This window comes from Caretta caretta, chromosome 5 (assembly GCF_965140235.1).
Source record: "Caretta caretta isolate rCarCar2 chromosome 5, rCarCar1.hap1, whole genome shotgun sequence".
NCBI classification, from domain to species: Eukaryota; Metazoa; Chordata; order Testudines; family Cheloniidae; genus Caretta; species Caretta caretta.
Genome location: NC_134210.1, coordinates 84731990 through 84753592, shown reverse-complemented (window position 1 = coordinate 84753592; position 21603 = coordinate 84731990). Strand labels below are relative to the sequence as shown.

The window sequence follows — 21603 nt, the reverse complement described above, 5'->3', positions numbered from 1 at the left end:
GCTTGTGCAAACGTAGTCCATCCTGCTGCAATTCCTGTCCATGTGTGAAGTCAGCCTTAATGACAAGCAAAACAAGCAGCTTCTTACAGGCCTGCACCCATTCAACCTCCGCAACTCACATGCTGGTACTAGCCCCCTACTCCAGCACCGAACCTGGCAGGGAACAAAGTAACTTGCCATAGAATCCCTCCTGCAACAGGACAAGAAAGGCAAACCTGATTTTCCCCATTTCCAGCCAGGTGCTTCAACTGAAAGGCCAGCCATGACAACAAGAACGATGCATTTATTTTTCAACAGCATCGTAGTCCTTTCTCTCTTTCTGTGAAATAATGAGGTAATCTCAGACACAAACCTACCTACAACTTGGCTAGTAGAAAATTCAGATGCAAACACCAACATGTCAGACATCCATGGCTGCAGAGGTACCATTGCTGAACCATCTTCAGAAATAAGATCACAGACTAGTTGTTTCACTTTAGGAACAGGGCTTGAGAAAGCCCATATCATAGTTAGACTTAGTTCCGTCTCACCGATCCCCTTTTAGGCCTTTCCTACACTTCTCTTTGTATTCTCTCTTAAAGCGTAAGACTGTGGTGCTGACTGCCACTGAGGCGCTACGCTATGCTACCCCAGGCAGTCATGTTTCCACTACTTCTTCAAACACCAAATTAACATGCTGCATATTTTAGTTTCACGAGAGCCGCAGGATCCAATTATCAAGGGGTATTTCAGTGGCACTTGCAGGCACCTAGATAGGTTGGCTCTCTCATATTGAGTGTTTCAATGCCTATCCATTTTTACTTAAAAACTCATAATGCTTAATACTTCAGTCAATGCCAATGGGGATTTACCATGAAGTTTAGTATCTCATCCAGATGAAGAGTTCTTTTCGGACGTTCTTGTTTTCCAGTTGAGTAGCGCGTGCCCATTGTAGCAGTAAGTCCCTCATGGTGTAACAGATACCTTTATAATTTAATTCATGCTTGTTCCATGAATACTTATGTGTATTAGTTGAAAATTATTCAGTAGTTGTCACACTGTTCTATGTCCGCTACTCTACAAATAGGAAGAAATACCCATCCTTGCCAAATGTTTATCTGTTATTAATATACAATAACAAATGTCATACTCTCTTCTGGGAACATTATATTGTAATTGTGTTGTTATTGCTTAGTAGGCTATTAGGGCATACCTGTCTATCAGAATGCAGAAGATAATGTTGCTGTTGTACATTGATTGATTTCTTGTGCCATCTTGTGGAAACAATATTAACTGCAATACAGTCTCATTGCATTACTTCAGAGTTCTGTGTAAGCAGAAACTGCAGATATCTGAATTATGTCTCACTGAACCACACAATGAAAAATCTGTGTTTGTCTATTCAACAAACGAGATACTTTTCATTATACATTCAAAAATATTTTTTCTTGATTATTCCCATTTTACCTGAGTCATACCCCTTTGTACACTCTCTGAATGGTTCAGAGAATTAGTTGTTTAGCTCTAATTTGAACCATTGTCCTTGTTACAAACTATTTTTGGACCTTCCTCTGTGTTAACTTACTGGAAAACATATTGTGCATATTTTAAATTTTTCCCACTATGCAACAGTGATTTATTTATTTGAGCTCCTACTCAGAATCAAGTGACACTTTTCAGAGGAACAGAAATGGTAAATTCTTACAATACAGGTTCAGTAATTGCTTAATTAAACTTATGAAATGAAACAAATTTACCAAAACCAGCTACCGTAACTTTCAGACAAGAGAACTTGTTATTTGATGAAATTTAACTTTTTCCTTTATTCAGTGTAAAATCAAATAGTTCTAGTAGGGAAATGAATAAACATACATTCTGGAAAACGGATTTTGCCATGAGTACTTAAATAGGACTGTATTGGACTCACACAGGGCTCATGCAGGACATTAGCATTTTGCAAGAGGTTATGGTCATCTTTCCATTCTAAATCCATTTTCAGTCACTCAGAATTCATAACAGAATTCTTTTCTGTTCTGTCCCCTTTAGCCATATAATATCCCAGCTGTAAGCAAACTAAACTAAATCCCATATCTCTAATCTATAGGCACTCACTAAGCTACATTCATGTAAGGATACAAATGATAAGCGCTCAGAAACCACAAAGAGAGTGTTGTAGAAAAACAGCAAGAGGTAAGTTTTCAGCAATGCTTGGGGGATTTAATTGTGCAGCTCTTTTTAGCATGAATGTGAGTCAAAAACTTAATCTTCATGTTCCTCTTTGAAAATATATCTGTGAGAGTTGGAATGATTTTCTCTTTTTTATGGTTATCCCTATATAATATATCACAACGTGTGAACAACATCAAATGACAAAATGATTGGAGGCTCTCTGAAATATCTACTTGCCGCAAGGCAAATAAGACCAAGTTTCACAAGCACAATGTAACCAGGCAAAAACTACATAAACTTTTCCCTACAGTTTTGACATCCTTGCACCTTAATTCAGATGTGAAACTCCCTTAATATCCCATTTTTGGGCTCTCTAGAGTAGATCCTCCAATCATATAAATTATAAAAAATATGTGGTGGTTTGTCAAATATCCTCTAAGAACTAGTGTGAGATCAACAAACTCATTTTCTTTTATGACTTATGGATGATTTAAATAAAGTGTCTTGACATAAGCAAATGCAATAACACACGGCAGCACATAGCTGCTCCAAACTGTACTATTGTAAATTAACTCCTCTGATCTTGCAAATACCTTTCTTAGTTCTCTACTGCAGCAGGAGCTTTTTTCAGTTAAGCTTACTGAACCTGCTTGTAGGGATATGAATGCTTGTGGAGAATAGAGGATATTCTTTGATTGTGTCACGGTCTACCCATATGAGGGTCAATCAAGATATGTAAAACATCAAGGCCTCTGTGGCTTGTGGTAAAACTATAGCTCTGACAGGTTCCTTGCTACAGTTCCATCATTGCATTAGTACTCTGAGTGCTGAATCAATTAAAAAGAAGTCCCTCTCTCACCGTCTTTCTTGCCCTCTGTTCATTACTAAACCTCCCAGAAGACTCACAAAACAAGAAAACGGAAATTACCCCAATTTCCTGATCTAGAACTGTAGATCCATCACTTTTATAAGGGCTTGTCCACACAGGGAAAAAGTCCAGAGTAGCTACTGCATAAAAGCTATTCTGCACTAGCTCTCCATGTGGACACTCTTATTCAGGGATGCTGGAACAATTTGTATAGTAGAGGTGCTGAGAGCCATTGAACCAAACTGTATACCCTGTATATGATGGAAGCCACTTCAAGCCAGGGGGTGCGTCAGCTCCCCCAGCACTCTTAGATCCAGAACCTATGCTCTTATTATGCAATAAGTCTTCATACAGGGAGTTAGTGCAGAATGGCTTTTGCACCTTAAATTTACACCCTAGCTTATCCTTCCATAATTCAAGCCTCGTTTCCAGATTTAAGCCTGCAGTTGTAAAATCCCTATATAGTAGGACATCATACAAGTGTTGATGTTCTTTGTGATCCCTTCTCTGCCCACCACCTCTGCTACACATCCATATTTCCATCGGTTTTTAGAATCTGAATACCAACCTTGCTGTGCAATATCCCTAAGGTGGAATAAGAATTCTGGTTATTGGTGCAATTCATTCAAAATTGATTCTAACGTTCCCATATCCAGACATTGTTCTGCCACATACACTGGAACTCCTTATACTGAAGCCAAATTTATCCACTCTGTACTTAACAATTTAACACTTTGACAGTTTCACTCCAATGTTATCCTTCACATCTGCTATGTTCAAAACAAAAAGTATTTACAGAGCTGAGCTATAGTTTTAAAAAAGAGGAGTACATCTACACTTACATATTTAGTCATGTTTCAACAAGTGTCAGTTAACAGGGTTGTAAAAATCTAGTGCTGACAGGGTACAAATCTTGTCTGCATTAGAATTTATTTGGTTTGTACCAGGATGAACAATTCAAAGCATAGCTGTTCACACCAATTCAGTTTTGCTGCTGCTATTCACCTACAACAAAGTAGTCTGCACCATGAATCTAAGTTATTTCTCCATTTTGTAAATGCTAAAATATTACAAGTGGACTTGTGCATTGGTTACCAATTCTGCAGTCAAAACTTTCCATTGTGTTACTCTCAATTTATGCTAACGTAACTGAGAGCAGAATTTGATCTTTGTCTCACTCTGGAACACTTCCCATTCTTCCCTCGTTGACCCAGATATTCCTCCTCAGATCTCCATGTGGTGAGGACCTCTGTGGCACCATTTCCCACCTCCATCCCCCTGCTTTTGATGGAGGAGGACAGATCACAGACTGGATAGGACCAGGTTGAATGTGTAGAAGAGCTCCAGTATTGCCACCCTCAAGCATTCAAAGAAGCATGAGTCAGCCTCCCAAAAATCATCAGATTGGCTAAAAAATCATTATTAAAAGAAAACCAATACAATTATATTTGCCTTCTGGCTTTTGAGCCTCTAGGGTTCACTCAGGTCATATTTTCCAGGTTCTCTCTGCAGCCATAAGGGCCAGAATTTTTTTTAAATTGAAAGCTAAAATAGTTATGTCATCACATGACTCCAAGAGCTGGAGCATTAAGAAAAAACACCAAATATCACAAGACTATTGTGATAAAATCATGAGAGTTGGTATCACAAGACTATTGTGACAAAATCATGAGAGTTGGTAACACTGCATCCTCTTTTAGCCTAATGAAGATTCCCTGAGAAGCATAAAATGCAGTTTGAAGCAAAGTACTGCACAATGGGTTCTGATGTTTGCCATGGTCAGAGGAGGTCCTTCGTAGCCAGGCCTCTAGATCTGAGACAGATTATCACTAGTAATAAAGATTCTACAGCTCAAATTAGGCATTTGGTAACACCTGTGTGAACTCAGAGTCTTCTGATTATCCATTGCCTTCAGCAGGGTTGCACATATGTAACTGACTGGAACCTGGCAAACAATTATGTTGATGAGGCACAAAAGGAATAAAATACATTTCCCTCCTTCTCAGCTGTGTTGACTCTGCAGGATTAATTGGAGAAAAATATATTTTGTCACTACAGTGAGCAACTGTGGCGTAGGGAGTAGATACGAGGAGTAGAAAAAGCTGCCATTTTTCCATAATGACATTTCAGAGAAGAACTTCACTTTTTCCTTTTCTTCCCTTCCACTCGTGAGACACTCCCTCTTCAATATTCCCTTTAGTTGCTTGTTCTGCTTCATTTCACCTTCCTGAGCATAAGGTCTGTCGCAGTAGAGGGCATACTTACTAACCTCCCATGTTAGAGATTCTTGTTAATATCAGTTTGTATACCCAAGAATCCTAATGCATATTTACAAAATGTTTTGGTGATTCCTTGACATACTGTTGTAAATGATTTCTTAGAAAAGAGCTTTTTTACAGTTGATGAATAGTTGGTGATTGTCTGTCTTTACTGCTTAATTTTAAGTTAATTTGAAGTATAATTCACCAACTATAAAGTGTTTTGAGACTACTAAAAAATGAGTCACATTAAATGAACTTCATTATAAATCATCTTCTTTATATAATATTCAAATGTGTGTTAGGAGAAAAGTGGAGGGTATAAATTAATGCAAAGCACGATTCCCAATGTTTCACTTAAACAGAAAATTTATTTCCGAATTAATTAAAATGAACAGCACTAGGTGAGTATTTAAGTTGTTTGTGGGAAGTTGCTATTCCAGAGTTGAGAAACTAAGCTTGCATCTAGTAATTATTGATAAATCTGTAAACTTTTGGTGAATATTACTAAGGAAAAAAATTTCTGCTACCTTTTACACTCACTAACCAACAGAATTTTCAACTGTTTCAGGTCATTCAGAAAGCAAAAGATTCAAAACTACTATTTAGGGTCCAAAGAAGAAACAATGGCCAATGGAATTACACTAGGGATGAGTTTGGCCTTGTATATTTAAAGAACAATAAAATCTATTACAACAATGAGAACAATATAAAATCCTTGTACTATATTTTCAAAATAAATCAAAGATATCCTTATATCAAAATTCAAATAAAGGCTTCAAACTATTAATAAGCTCAACTATTTACAAAGAAATTCAATGAGAAAGTTCCTGAGAGATATAGTCCTGGATGACTAATGATCCAAATGCTGGAACCTGCATTTTTGTAAGAGCACAGTTTGTTCCATTGTCTCAACATTGGTCCCTTGGTGACACTTACTTGTTTGGAACAAGAAAGGAAAACACAGAGGTAGGCTGAACCAGTTTGAAAATTACCATGTAATTCTACTCATGTGGGTGTTTGAAGGCCTATAGTGCATGCACATAGGCAACCAGATCAGATACTCAAACAATTAGTCTGAACTAGCCATTAAAGATATTTACAATGAAACAAAACACTTCTCTGATGAAGTTGAATATTTCAAATGGATTTTAAAAGTTTTTTAAATCAATTACATAAGAGGGATTTGAATTCTTATAGGAGGTTAATTGTGTTTGTTTGTGCACTGCCTAATGACATGCCAGTTCGATGCATTGTATTTAATCTTTCAATGGCACACTACACAGTTAACAACCACCAGCTGGCTACCAAGACCACTGTTATGGTTAATTTATGAATACACATCAGCTTTGACCTTTCATCTCCCTCCCATTTCTTTATCGCCTATCATTTTTTGTCCTAAGACACAGACCAAGCATGTGGAAAAATTCAGACTGAATGGTTGAAGTTTGGCAAAATCATGAGCAACTGCTGAGAATGGGAAGCGTAGGGGACCTTAAATTTAGGTGTTGCTACCCAGTCCACCTGTAATTGTAAGGATTTTTTTTTTTTTTTAAGGCAAACACCTGAATGTGCACAGTGAAAGTTGAGTTTGTAGCCATAATATTGAATTCCTTGATTTTTGAGTGCTTGATATATTAATATACATTACATTCTCCTCTCCAGTGGCGACATATGGGGGGGCATGCAGGGTCACGTGCCCCCTCTCCCCCGATTTGCTGCTTGGCTCGTACTGAGCATGATGCCTTCACTCTTCCCCCCGCCCTGCCCCCTCCCCTGGCAGGCACAGGTTATCTCTGCGCCTCTCCACTGCTATCTAAAATAGATACATAAAATATTGAAAGAAGAGAAAAGAGGAAATAAGAATTAGAAAATTGGAGCCACAGTAGGAAGTTTATCAGAGATTCAAATTTGATATAGAGGCCTTTTCAAAATTGCATACTAGCTCTTAAACTTGGATGGAGTATGTGTGAACAGTTTAAAAACATGTAACTGGTCCAACAAATTCCAGGAAAATTTCAAGCAGAGTTGCTGCAATCATAAACTAATGACTAGTCCAAATGGAATCACGGAGTCATAACCTCACTCTAACCAGGGTTCCATTTTTTTAGTCTATGTATGAGCAGACACTTGAATATCAAAAACTGAGAGCCAGAGGGAATCCAGACAGAATCCAAACAGAACACTTTTAAATGGCCTATTTTTCTTACCCATTTTATATTTATCTGACTAGGCAAAGATCTACAAATCGAAGTCTTTATAATCATAGGACAAAACCCCCTAAAAAGTGTGGCACAGGGAGGAAGGGATGCTTGTGTGTGTGGGCGTGAGTGAGAGCACCACAAGAGATCTATTTTACTTGTTTTTAAGTATCTGATGCCAATGGGCAAGGGAAAGAGAAATTAGGTTAAGGTTGCCTAACCCACTGCTTTAGTTTTGTTTTAAATGCTTAAATATGTTCTTCCTTGGAGATTTTTCTTGGTTTAAATCAGAGGTCAACCATGGAGAATGGAAAAATTAAAAGCTTTGTGAATGTATGCATGAAAAATAGTATCTTTTAAAAGCTACAAAAAGAAAAGGAGTACTTGTGGCACCTTAGAGACTAACCAATTTATTTGAGCATAAGCTTTCGTGAGCTACAGCTCACGAAAGCTTATGCTCAAATAAATTGGTTAGTCTCTAAGGTGCCACAAGTCCTCCTTTTTCTTTTTGCGGATACAGACGAACACGGCTGCTACTCTGAAATCTGTCATTATTAAAAACTACAGTAACAAGTGATGAGCAAACCTCCAAAGATTTGAAAACTGAGTATATTATGAGAAATGCAGGTCTTCTCCCAAATCTGAATCTGTGGAAGTTAACATCTCCTACCTCCATGCTTTCCCACCTGCAGCTGGCTTCTGGAACTCTGAGCCCCTAAGTAGGAGTGAAACTGCACTGAAAACTAAAAGATACAAAAGTCATTCTGCAGCACTGGGAAAATTCTTCTCAGTTCAGTATTGGTCTTTAGATACATTCCATACATACCATTCACATTTAAATAAAATGGTACGTTTGAAACATTCAAGAATAATATAGAATTCTTAGTGACTTTTTTCTTAAAGTGAAATGGGTGTGAATACATATGTGATGGACCAAATTCACTGGCACACTCCACATGTTCTGTGTACTGGTGAGACAGACCCTATAATTACAAATGTGTGTTGTAATTTGTAGTTACCGGACATTAGAACTATGTGTTTTGTGTGTATATAGGTAGCCCTTTTTCTGTTTCTCCTTTGGATTTGATTTGCTCTCCTCAATTATATTTGTCATTCTGTTAAATCTAAAAACAAAAACAAAAAACTTTTTTTGTATTTATACAAATAGTCCTTTGTATCAGCTGATATCAGTCCTTTGTATCGTGCACACACACACACAACCTCTCTTCCTCAATAAATCAAAAGCAGCAGGAGGTAATGGTGGAGGTATCAGAAGCTACACCTTACAAAATATACCTGCAGGGGGTACAAGAAAATCTGCAAATGTCAAATGCACAAAAAAGTAACAGAATTCAGAAGAAAACATGGAATAATTGTAAGATAAACCCAGGGGGAAATAACACAAAGGCAGAGAAACCTATGATCCTAAGGTAGAAGCAGCACTACGCTAATATATGAGAGAGGATGCAAAGGAGAAAACTCAGGAGACCGACATTCCAGTAATGAAGTGACTGCCAGGACAATGTATTACCCAAGCAAAGAGTTCTGTTTTAAGGTAGACTTACTAGACAGCTAACTTCCAGCACAGTTATCCAGTTTCCCATAAGATTGTCAATGCCAAGATATTTTGCTACATAACAAAGCATTAAATTAATGGCTATAGCAGTATCATGGACAACACATCTTGATCATATTTTGCTACTGAAATGCTGCATTCATACAACACTTTAACCAAATCAATAAAAAGCTTTCAGAAAGCGTGAACAAACATTCATAATGCTATCATAGGACTAAAACTGCCTGTATGTCACGCCACCCTGGGTTATTCCAAAAAGCTGATTCAGTAGCCATGACTTTAAAAAAAACACACTCCACTTTGTGCCTCTAGGTTTAACAAAGTTTGCAGAAACTTATAAATCAATACTTGCATGTCTTTCCCCAAGTTTAATATCACTGAGAACAGAGTCAGTGTTGTAAGAACAATGTAAAATTTCACATATGCCACATTCTACACAAAATCTGGATATACTGTCTGGGGTGCATGGTTTCCTAACAGTGACCATCTAATACGATGGAACATATTCTGACAGACCTTTGTAGTTCTCAGTTCTGTGAATGCAGATATGTGGCAGTTCTCAAAATATCTCATCTATATTTCTGCGGAAATGCATTTTCTGTGAAGTGACAATTATTTCTACCTACAACCTCATGTTCCAGGAAGGGCTATTTAAATAGACACACAATGATTTGATTGCGAAAATGCAATTTTCCAAACCCATGTATTCAAGGTGAAATGTTGGCAACATGGAAAGTTCTGATTAAACACCATTTCTGTAACTAGTCTGCTTATGTGACTGATGCCAAGATAGGGTCTGATGGAAGCCAAAGGGAATTTGGCCATTAGCTTTAATGACCCATATTTTCTGCCACAGACAGTAATAATAAGCAGTAAAGAATGTGGGTTCAAAGTAATAGGTTAAGAAAGAAAATGAATCATTTAAACATGAATCTGATGTCATCCTTCTGTCATATGACAACCCATTAGATTATTTAGGCCTTGATTCAGAAAAACATTTAAATACATGCTTAATTTTAAGCACATGAGAAGTCCCATAGAAGTCAATGGGATTATTTTTGTACTTAATGTCAAGCATATACTTAGATGCTTTACTAGATCAGGTCTTATACAGAGACTGAACAGCAAAGTCCAACTCCTAAAAGGCATCTCTTTCCTCCACACTCATGCAAAATAAAAAATACACTATACAGTCAGATCCACTTAATATCTCTTCATTTAAAGGAAAACCCCACTCACTGGAAACATCTTTCCATACATCAAACCTTTTAGTTCTAGTTTAGCCCTTATGTGCTCATATAATATCAACTGCTATCAAATTATTTCCTGTTTAATGTCAATTGAAAGTCACTGGCTTCCTAATCCAAATAGCACTTGAATATGCGGGCACCAAATGCAAAATGTCTTAAGACTTACTTAAAAGCTTATGATCATATTGAAAGATCTGATGCTTATTTTTTATTAAAGATTTTTCTGTTAACTATGATTATTGAAAATGAGCAATGAGGGGACACCAAATTCAGAAATTGACAGTGCACCAGTTATGGGGATTTTCAGCTGGAGGAAGAATAGATAGTTTATTGGAACATAAATTACAGTAAACTGAAGTTAGTTAAGGATGCTTGTCTTCACTTTGTTCTGGTGCAGCGGCAGTCAAAAAAGCTAATTGAATGTTAGGAACCTTTAGGAAAGAGGTAGATAAGACAGCAAATATGATATTGCCTCTGTATAAATCCATGGTACGTCCACATCTTGAATACTGTGTGCAGATTTGGTCGCACCATCTCAAAAAAGATATATTGGAATTGGAAAAGGTGCAGAGAAGAGCAACAAAAATGATCAGGGGCATGGAACAGCTTATCTATGAGGAGAGATTAAAAAGATTGGGACTCTTCAGCTTGGAAAAGAGATGACTAAGAGGGGATATGACAGAGGTCTATAAAATCATGACTGGTGTGGAGAAAGTAAATAAGGAAGTGTTATTTACTCCTTCTCATAACACAAGAACTAGGGCTCACCCAATGAAACTAATAGGCAGCAAGTTTAAAATTAACAAAAGGAAGCACTTCTTCAAACACCCAGTCAATCTGTGGAACTCTTTGACAGGGGATGTTGTGAACTAGATAAGTTCATGGAGGACAGGTTCATCAATGGCTATTAGTCAGGATGGGCAGGGATGCAACACCATGTTCTGAGTGTCCCTAGCCTCTGTTTGCCAGAAGCTGGGAGTGGATGACGGGTATGGATCACTTCATGATTACCTGTTCTGTTCATTCCCTTGAAGCACCTGGCATTGGCCACTATTGGAAGACAGGATACTGGGCTAGATGGACCATTAGTCTGACCCAGTATGGCCGTTCTTATGTTCTAGTCTAAGGGAAGGACAGTTGTGAGTAGAGGAAAACTTAAATTATGTCTACAACAGGCAAATACTGTAATATAGTGTGGGGTAACTTCGTAAGGGCTGATCCTGCAACGAGCTCTGTAGGAGCAGATGCCTATGCCCACATTAAGCCCCACTGAAATTAATAGGGATTCAGCCATGTGGAGCTAATTCTAAAGGATGGCCACTATTCTGCAAAGGGTTGAGGGGTACAGCACACAGAAACAAGAGACCAAGCTCTCCCTTTATAACTTGTATACTCTGCTCCTAGAGAATGCAAGGTTAATACTCACACTAATTCCCAAGATATATGAAATTCCTTTTCATTGCCTTACTGCATTCCACCCTTTGAAGCAGTGATAAGTTATCACTCACTTTTCTTGGACTGGTTTCAATATTGAGTACTTTAAGTTTATTCCTAAGAGCCTTAGATTTTTTTTCTCCATTTTAAATTCCTATGGACTTTAAATGACCTTCCCCAGTCTTCTGTACATTTTTAAAAAAGCAATCTCACTCACCATTGCTCCTTTTCTCCAATTTTACCAACACAAAACTACCTCCACTTGCTTTAGATAGATGGCTTAAACTAAGATTTTTATACATGCAGAAATAATAGCCCAGCCCCATCAGTGTGACTTCTCCCATGGGTAAAGTTAAGCACATTCATGTTTGAAGGACCTGAACCTAATAAATAAGATTCTGTTACTGTGTGGAATCCAGTTAGAGCCCAAACCCGAAAGCATTCTGCAAGAAGAACTGCTACTAGCTTCAGTGGGAATTCTGGGAGAGAAAAACTGGAAGAATCAGTCCCATCATTTCCTCAGAGGAATGCTCACTAAAGATTTTCGTATGACAATATCAGACCATAATTACTTTGATATTGCAGTACAATTTTTCATTAAAAAAAGTTTTCAAGCTTGGCATTGAAAGAAAGTAAAAGTAAATTTAACGTGTGCAGCCCTACATTCACTGGAAAATTATTCAAGGAGAAATACAGGAAACAAAAAATTAAATTCAAGAATGTAGGAAAATACTGATTACAAAGACTTGAAGAATGCCAAATTCATGCAAAGCAAATATGTAAAAATGTGATATATACACTTAACACTTAATGCATCTATTTGGTATTATAATAAAACCTAAGTAGTAAATCTCTATGAAGGATGGGCAAAATTTCTCTTTAAAAAAAGAGCTTAATCTAAAACATGAACTAGACCTGAATGCAAATTTTTCTGAGATTCTGAACAGTTTCTCCTTACTTATTTATATTTTCATGCATCACCACATTTTTGGGGGTCCAGACAAAACTGGAAGTGCTGAAATAGCACAGGACAGGATGCTGTATTTCTACCTTAAGTAGAAGTAAGTAGTACTGGAAATCTTGTTTCAAAGTCTGTTTTCCAGTCCACTTTTACTGACACAGGAAGCTCTGACAAGGTTGAGATAAATATCTAATTCTAGGTGCTTATTCTGATCTGCACCATCCAGTATTTTAACTTCTCCTTTCCACTAATATTAGTTGGAAGTTTAAAACAAACTCTGAACCTAACACTATGCAACTCTGGTTTGCTTAATGCTTATTATTATTATTTGTATGACAGTAGTCCTCAGAAGCCACAATAAGGATTGGGGCCTTCCTGTGCTCAAAGCTGTACAGATGAACAACAGACAACTCCTGCCCCAAAGATTAAGCTCATGGAGAAAAAAATAAAGTGACAATGCAAATGGACAGTTATAGAATCAGAAATTCCATCAGGATGAGCACAAAAGTATTCTGCGGATTCTACCCTAAGGCGGCATGTAGAGAACCTACACAGCATGCCCCCCAGCATGGCTATAGTCTAGACAGTGTGACACTGTTTAGGCTAGAAGAGTACGGATATGCCAGAACCCTACACATCTCTCTACACACCCAAGCAGCGCCTCCCATAGCTACACTGCCATTTGTAGCAATGTAGTGTCCCTGCTGCCAGAGCCTTTCATTGCTGCATGTAGCTACTCACTGCTGTGTGGACGCAGATCAACTTTCACTGTGGTGTGTAGCTACCTATATCCTACATGCCACCACCAGTGTAGGCAATGCCTGAGATACAATCTTAATTGGCCACAACTTTAAGACCGTGCCTTCGACCCCTGTCTTTAGTACTATGCCCCAGCACTATGCCTCATGGCATGGTGATGGCAGACCTGGCAGCTGCAAGGGGAGTCTGGTGCAATAGTGGCTGGAAGAGCCAAGCACAAGGGACCTATGGAGACTCTTTTCAGCCAGAAAGGCCAGAAGGCTGCAATAGCTCCGTCCTGTACAAGTAGGATTTGGGGTGTGCTCATGTGTGAACCCTGCCCCAGGGGCTGGCCCCTTGGTGGTGGGGGATCTGCAGGAGGATGGGTGCACGTGTCGGTGGGTTCTCTCTGCCTGGGGGGTCACTCAGTCCGGGCTGGGCCCAGAGCAGTGCCTTCAGCTGGGTCATCCGGGCAGACAAAGCCATATCCCCTTTCTGGTTCTCCTTCCTATGGCACCACACCCACAGAGGGAGCCGGGGTTGGGGAGGTTGTGTGGGTTCTCCTGCTGTAGCACTTTGACCCCTCCACAGTCCCTTCCCCTTGGCCCTCCAGTCTCATTGGTGGGGAAGCCACCCAGCAAGTGCATGGGGCACTGCTCCTGGTCTGGGCGAGGGCAGAAGCGGAGGAGCGGTGTGCACGGCGTATATCCTCTGGTTCTCCCACAGCAGCTCCAACCAGTGGCACAAATGCATTGTCCCTGTTGCACCTCAGCCAGTAGCCAGGGTCCATTCATGACTGCAACTGCCCCACAGGAAAGGGGTATAGGAGCTGCGTGCTGCTGGGTGGGGCCACTGCATCCAGCAGCTTCCCAGGGGAAAGGAAGGGCTCTGACCTGGGGATGGGCTGAGTCCCAGTGGTCCTGTACTCCTCTCCATCCCTGGGTTGATGTGTGTGGCCCAGGCTGGCTCCTAAAGCCAGGTCCAATACGCTCAGTGACAAGAGAGAACAGGATGAGATGAACCCTCCGCCCAAGGGAGGGACTGGGGACAGAGAGCCCCAGAAAGCCCAGCTCATTGCATCTGTGATGGGCTATTATAGCAGGGAAGCCCTAAGGGATGCATAGACTAGAGTTTGGTGTCCATTAATGAGTTAATTGATTGCCAAATAACCAGTGTTAACCAACCATCTTAGATCAGGGTTAGATTATAACATCACAGCCACGGGGCCCCCTGTGAATACTTAAGTACAGACCAGACCACTTCGGTAGGGTGACCAAATGTCCCAATTTTATAGGGACAGTCCCGATATCTGGAGCTTTGTCTTACATAGGCGCCTATTACCCTCCATCCCCATCACATAGGCGCCTATTACCCTCCATCCCCTGTGAATACTTAAGTACAGACCAGACCACTTCGGTAGGGTGACCAAATGTCCCAATTTTATAGGGACAGTCCCGATATCTGGAGCTTTGTCTTACATAGGCGCCTATTACCCTCCATCCCCATCACATAGGCGCCTATTACCCTCCATCCCCTGTGAATACTTAAGTACAGACCAGACCACTTCGGTAGGGTGACCAAATGTCCCAATTTTATAGGGACAGTCCCGATATCTGGAGCTTTGTCTTACATAGGCGCCTATTACCCTCCATCCCCATCACATAGGCGCCTATTACCCTCCATCCCCATCACCCTACACTTCAGTCTCCTTCATCACCACCATGTTGTAGTATATTCTTTCAATAGGCCTCTGTCTGTAGTGCTATTTGCATATGTTTAAAAATACCAGCGAGCACCCCCACATGCTTCAGGCTGTCTACCTCTGCCTTCCTTCAGGCTCCCACTTCTCCCGCCTTCCAGGGCTTCCCCCTCTATTTACCCCCTCAGCTCTAGCACCAATTGTTAATTGATCTTCCAATTAGTCCCAGTTAAACTATATTGGTGGGAATTTGAGTGACAGGGTGCTGAGTCAACTCCTGCCTCAGCATACCCTATTACATTCACCTTGCCAGGACTACTTCCAAGTCCTCCTCCTGCCCTTCCCAATGCAGTTCATTATTAGGATTTTAATCTCTGCTACTGGACAGAGTTTCACTTGTACTGTTTCTGCTGTTGTGAGCAGACTTCATTGGCCCTCCCAAGTGACCAGAACATTCTCTCACACTGGCCCAACAACTATTTAAATATTTTTGTAAAATAAGTGAAACAGCTTCAATAGGAAAGACAGCGGTTCCTCAGAGCCCCTTGCACAGTGGTCCAGGCACTCATCTGGAAGATGGGACACCTCCTGTTCAAGTCCCTGCTCTGAGTCAGGCAGGTGAGTGCTCTAAACACTAGGCTATGGGGTAAAGGGGGGCACCGCCACCCTCTTGTTTTTTGTGAGAAAGAGCTGACCTGGCTTAATCAGGTAACTCCACAGCAGCTGTGAATGCTAAGTAGAGGGAAACACCTCCTTCCAGCCCAGAGTTTGGTGCCTGACTTCCTCTAAAAGACAGGGCTTAAGCCACCCCACTCTTTTCAACGTTTCCTACTGGCTAGTTTAGGTGGCTCCTTGCTCAGAGCGCTGGCTCTCATAAATCCCATTCCTAGCCGACTAGCTCTCCCTGTGCAATGTATAAGGAGCCCGTATGCCTAAGTCAGGGCCAATGATTCCAATGGCTGGCCGGGCACCTAAAGATAGCTTATGCAATACTGAGTTTAAGTCCCTTCTGTGGATCTAACCCTGACTGACTTCACTAGAGGACTGAGACAGCCAGTTCCAATGTAGGATACCAGTAAGATCCTTTGGACCATATTTGTAAATCATTGCTTCTTGTTTACCCCAAACCTTTAGCAACTCTGGAACCTGTATACAAGCACTGAGTGCCTCAGGCTCCTTGTTTTGTGTAAGTACCTGTGACACTAGATCAAATAACACTAACTCTATGGTTGGTTGCTTTCAAAATACCCCACTGACAAAACAAAGTTTTACTCCCACCTGTTATTGTCGCTCTGTCCACGTGGCTCAGGATCAAACACTGGTACATCATCTGAAAGGAGTAGTGAGACCTTTTTCAGGGCACTTTGGTGTAACCACAAATTCTTTTAACAAAAACATAGCCAATCTCATCAAATATGTGATCAGTTTTAGACTATATATATATTCAACAATTTCCAGAACCAGGAAGTTATAAATCTTTGAAAAATATAATGTTTCACTCACAATTAAATTTATAACTGTATTTTCAAAATAAATGTATTAACTGCTGTTTATTAAAAGCAGACCCTTGCTAATATATGCATGCTAGTTTCCATGCACAAACCAAGAGATTAGATTTTCCTGCTAGGGTTATTTTGGCAAAGATCATGCTCATGGGCATAATCAAGTTAATGAAAGCCATGACAGAAAACACAGTATGTTCTATGAATATATATGGTATCCACAGAACAAATTAAGGTGTTAGTATGGCACATTACCATGTAAAATAAACGTTTGGAAGTGCTTTCTGGAGAAAGGAAATGTAACATTTGGGTTATATTAATGGCACATATGCTGGAAACTATTTTAAGAAACCAGAATTCTACACCATATTTTAATAGTACAATGATTACAACATAGTGAGAACTTATCTTACAGAACAAAAATGGTTGTTCATGATGGCCTTGATCCAAAGCCCATTGAAGTCTATGGGAATCTTTTCATTGACTTCAGAGGGCTTTGGTTCATGCCCTATAAGAACATTTGTCATTGTAAGATGCATCTTTTTACTTCAGACCATTTTTCAGAAGTAAAGTGCCCTTTGTCAATTCAATGGTGTCTATGTATCTGGGTGCTTACACATCATAGTAGTAACTAAAGTACCTCACAGCCAACTTAAACTGTAAGCATCCGGAGGCAGGGATTGACTTCGTTATGTGCTTATACAGTGCTTAGCACGATGGGGTCTATAACTGGGATTAGTAGGTGCTATATATAAAAATGATTAATGAATTTACCCCATGATACCTGTGTAAGTTAGGGAAAAAAACATAAGTGACTGCCCAGAGCCACACAAGATGACTGTGGCTATGTTGTGAGTTGAAAGCAGCACCCAAGTCCCAATCCAGTCCCTTGTATAATGTATTTTATTTTTTGATGGGAATTATGTGCATATTAGGAAAAGTCTAGACATCCCCAAGACTACCATGGGGGAATAAGGAGTTAAAAAGACAATCTCAATTTTGTGCATAGTTTTGTCCATGCAGACACTTAAATGGACAGTTTGAACATTCACTTATGCGTGCAACTGAGAGAATTTACCCAGACCAAATCATCACTTGGGAGGAGAACTATTGCCTTCACATGCAATTATCAGAGTAGGTGCAGGGGGATCCCATTACATCTCTTGTACAGAGCAGACTCTCTGGCTGACATGGAGCTATCAATACAGGAACTGTAGATATTGTTTTCATTAGGACACATGACCCAGCTGTCATGCCGTCACCCAGGAAAGAGTGTGCCTGAGAGGCCTGCGATGCTTCTACAAAAATGCATCCACAAAAATGTTGCTATTCATATTAGCATTGTTACAGATTCCAGCATAGTATTGGATTCGACATGTGACAATTCATGGTTCACATTACACATTTGATCTTGGAGTTATAAAACGAAAACATTCCTAAGATTTGAAGAAAAGGAAGCATTCATGTTTTACAAGGTTTACATGTAGAGGCCATAACAAGATTAGAGATGAGCTCGAACTGCAAAATAAGGATCTGGGTTTCAGATAGACACCTTAAGGTTGTTTGGATGTGGGTAGGATCCATCAATAAACCACAAAATGAAAGACATTTCTTTTGTGCTTTCTTTTATGTTGGTGCGTGTTTTTCAGTATTCTAAGTATATATTTGAAATAGAAAGAGTCTTGTAGGTTGTCTCTAGTGAACACTATTCCAAGTTTCAGAGTAACAGCCGTGTTAGTCTGTATTCGCAAAAAGAAAAGGAGTACTTGTGGCACCTTAGAGACTAACCAATTTATTTGAGCATGAGCTTTCGTGAGCTACAGTGTAGAAAATACATTAATGAAAATACATTTCCCAAGTGTAGAAAATACATTAATGAATGCTGTTGTTCTCCTTTGAAAAATGTGTCAGGGAGTAAAGGTCAGGAATAGGTTCTAGGATGGGGAAATGGAGGAAAGATAGAATGCAAGTTACCTGCTCCACAAGAAGAAATGAACTTGTAGTCCCAAGTATTACACAGTTAACCGTTAGGAGTCTAAGTTATTCCACCATTACTTTATACAGAAATAATCATTCACTATGGTGGGACTTAAGCAAGGCAAGCAGAGATACATGAAGGAGAGGCATACCCTGGCTGGGGAAATGAGGTATATTGTGGGAACAGCCACAATGTGAGAAGCCTATAGTCAAATCTATTTTATAAGCCTTTTCTCTATCCTTTTCAGGTAGCATCTCAAATACATATTTAATTAAAATTTGATATGACAATAATGGAGTAATAAACAGACAATATCAGATTCATAACTATGTCTTTCATAGGATTAATAGTTTTGTAAGATATTTATCTTTACCATAATTGTAAAATCTCAAAATATGTTTGAGAATAACCAGCCCCTATTTAATGTAAGTCACATTAAATCTAAATTAAATTCACATATGACACTGAAAGTCTTACCATTTTTAAGGCCCCAGAGACTACCTCAGCTTAGTCAGCTGCTGCTCTAGTCTGCAATCAAGTTTCTTAGATACACTCCATAAATTAGTAAAACAGTTTGTGATTCTGAAAGGAATTCATTTAATTTGTTAATGATGGTTCATGTTGAGTTCACACAAAGTGGTAAGTAACAGGGTTTAAAATTCCTACAATTTTACAAATCCAGTTTCATTCCAATAAACTCCCAACAAACAGCCAGGAGAGATTTTGGCAGCTGTTATTTCTTGAAAATTAATTTTGATTCAGGACAGTCAATAGTTCCAGTCTTATAAAGTACTTCAAATCTACTTCCCTGGACTATTTTAGAAGTAATTATTTTCAAATTTAATTTGAAATTAGACTTTGAGGCAGAATGTCTAACTGAGCAAATATATCTTTCAGCCACAAAAACACAGTATGCAGCAACCAAAGCACATTTATATAATCAAATCCTCTGGTGATTAATGCTTATTTGCTGCACAGATACAAACATTTGATTTCATTAAAAGGAGGTGGTAAATTCAGTCCTTAAGTCTTTCCAAATTATTCTGTATTTAGAGTTAACAAAAAACCCAGTGAGCAGATGTATTATTTCCCATTTTAGTCTCAGGTGTTAAGGAGGACAGTTAAACCATCAGGTCCGCTGTATTTGAGATAAAGTAAAGTTCCTCTTTCAGATCAATGGAAATGAGAAGTAACTATATCTGACCACGAGTTCCTTTAATATTGTATTATTTTAAAATCTGACTCTCCTGGAGATTTATAACCTGTGAACCCCATACAAGTTCCACTTCCTGCCATAACCTCAGTTATATTACTTCCCTCTGCTTGTGCAATGTGCCACTGCTCTGCTAAGATTTAAAGCTATGTTTTCAGTGTGTTCCATTTAAAGAAAGTGACTTCGTACTTCTTCTTCTCTACTTAATGTTTTGCATTTCCCCTGTTCTACCTCACAAGCATATCTTGTATTAGGACAAAAAGTTAAAGTTAAGTTGCTTGTGTATTGAAGAAATGACATGGGGGCGGGAGGGGAAGCATGAGGGAGGTACTAACATACATAGAATCATCTACAAGGATTTACTCCCTAATAAAACAAAGAATATAAAATAGTCTACACCAGTTGCGGCACATACTAGGTGAATGAGAGTCACAATTACTTAGGCCTAGAGTTTGACACGTGCTTATGAAGATAGGCACAAGAAAGGGCTTTCAATGGGAGTTATTAGATTGTAAACTCTTTAGGGCAGAGACCATATCTTTTTATGCTTTTGCAGCACCTAGCACAACGGGAGCCTTATTAGAGCATTTTGGTGCTACTGTAATAGAAATATTATATACAAATAATAATTGGATGCTTTGGATGTTAAAAGATTGGATGTTTTTGGGGGGGAAGCTCTTTGATCTGTGTTATACAGGAGATCAGATGAGATGATCACAATGGTCACTTCTGGCCTTGGAATCTATGAATCTCCTTGTGTCTCACATGAAAGGGCCTTCAGAATTGCAGTGTCTGCACTATGAGTTGCACAGGAATTGCTTCCTCAGTGTACCCCAAAGTTGGTTGGGGCCATAGTCCACCCCCTCCCACTCAGCACTAGCCCACATAGGGGCAATATGCTTTACCCCATGACTGCATGAAGGGTGATCTAGAAGAAATTATGTCTCCTTGTGCCAGAATCCCCGCTGGAGCTTATTGTGAAGTGGTGTAGCTGTTCCCAAAGGGCACCTAAATCATTAAAGTAAATAAAAGTTTGCTTACTACTGCTAGCAGAAACTCTTTGGTTTCAGACTTGCAAAATGTCTCACCTCACATTCATGCCTAGAATCAGACCAGGTGCCCCCTTGCTTGTTCACATAAGACATCACTCTGGAGTTGTCAGTGAGTAGCTGGACAATCCTGCCCTGAATGTGAGGCAGGAACTACTGAGATATTGCGTGCAACTTGAGTATGTTTATGTGAAGCTCCAGCCTCGTTGGCAGTCCACAAACCCTGAGCCTGAAGGGTGCCCAGATGTACCCTGCCAGTCCTACCCCATGGCTGAGACAGCCCTTATCAGAATCACGGGTGGAGGCTTGGGGAGAGAAGAGAACTCCCTAAATGTCTTGGCTCTTCCATCAGTTCAGCAAGGACAATATCCTGTCTGGGATGCATACCAGCCTATCTAGATGGGGAAACTGAGGATGACAGACTTCCTTGAACTATGCCCCCAGTGCCCTGAGGTGCAGCCTGACATAACAGATCAAATATGTATATGCGGCCATGTGACTTAAAACATGAGGCAAATGCTGACAGTGGTTTGAGGATGGCCTTCAGGGGGATGCAAGGAGATCCCACTGAATTTGAAACCTGGAAAGAAGCAGGAATGCTCCGGCAGATATTGAATCCAAAATGACATCAATGAATTCTATTCTTTGCAGAGTGATCTCAACTTCTCTTTGCTTATTTTCAGGCCCAGGATGTTGAACAGTCATGTTGTTTGATGGACTGTGGCCTG

General features: G+C 39.7%; 1 protein-coding gene across 2 annotated transcripts in view; it reads right to left on the bottom strand.

Annotated features, from left to right (window-relative positions):
• Nucleotides 1-21603, bottom strand: part of AUH (AU RNA binding methylglutaconyl-CoA hydratase) — a 510281-nt gene that overhangs the window by 370113 nt on the left and 118565 nt on the right. The window contains exon 1 of one of the 2 annotated variants that reach the window (XM_075128634.1): nt 14147-14150. The exons of the other annotated variant lie outside the window; for it this stretch is intronic. The gene's annotated coding sequence lies outside the window, so the exon portion shown is untranslated. Of the gene's footprint in view, nt 1-14146; nt 14151-21603 lie in introns of those variants that run through there. 2 annotated transcript variants of the gene reach the window in all.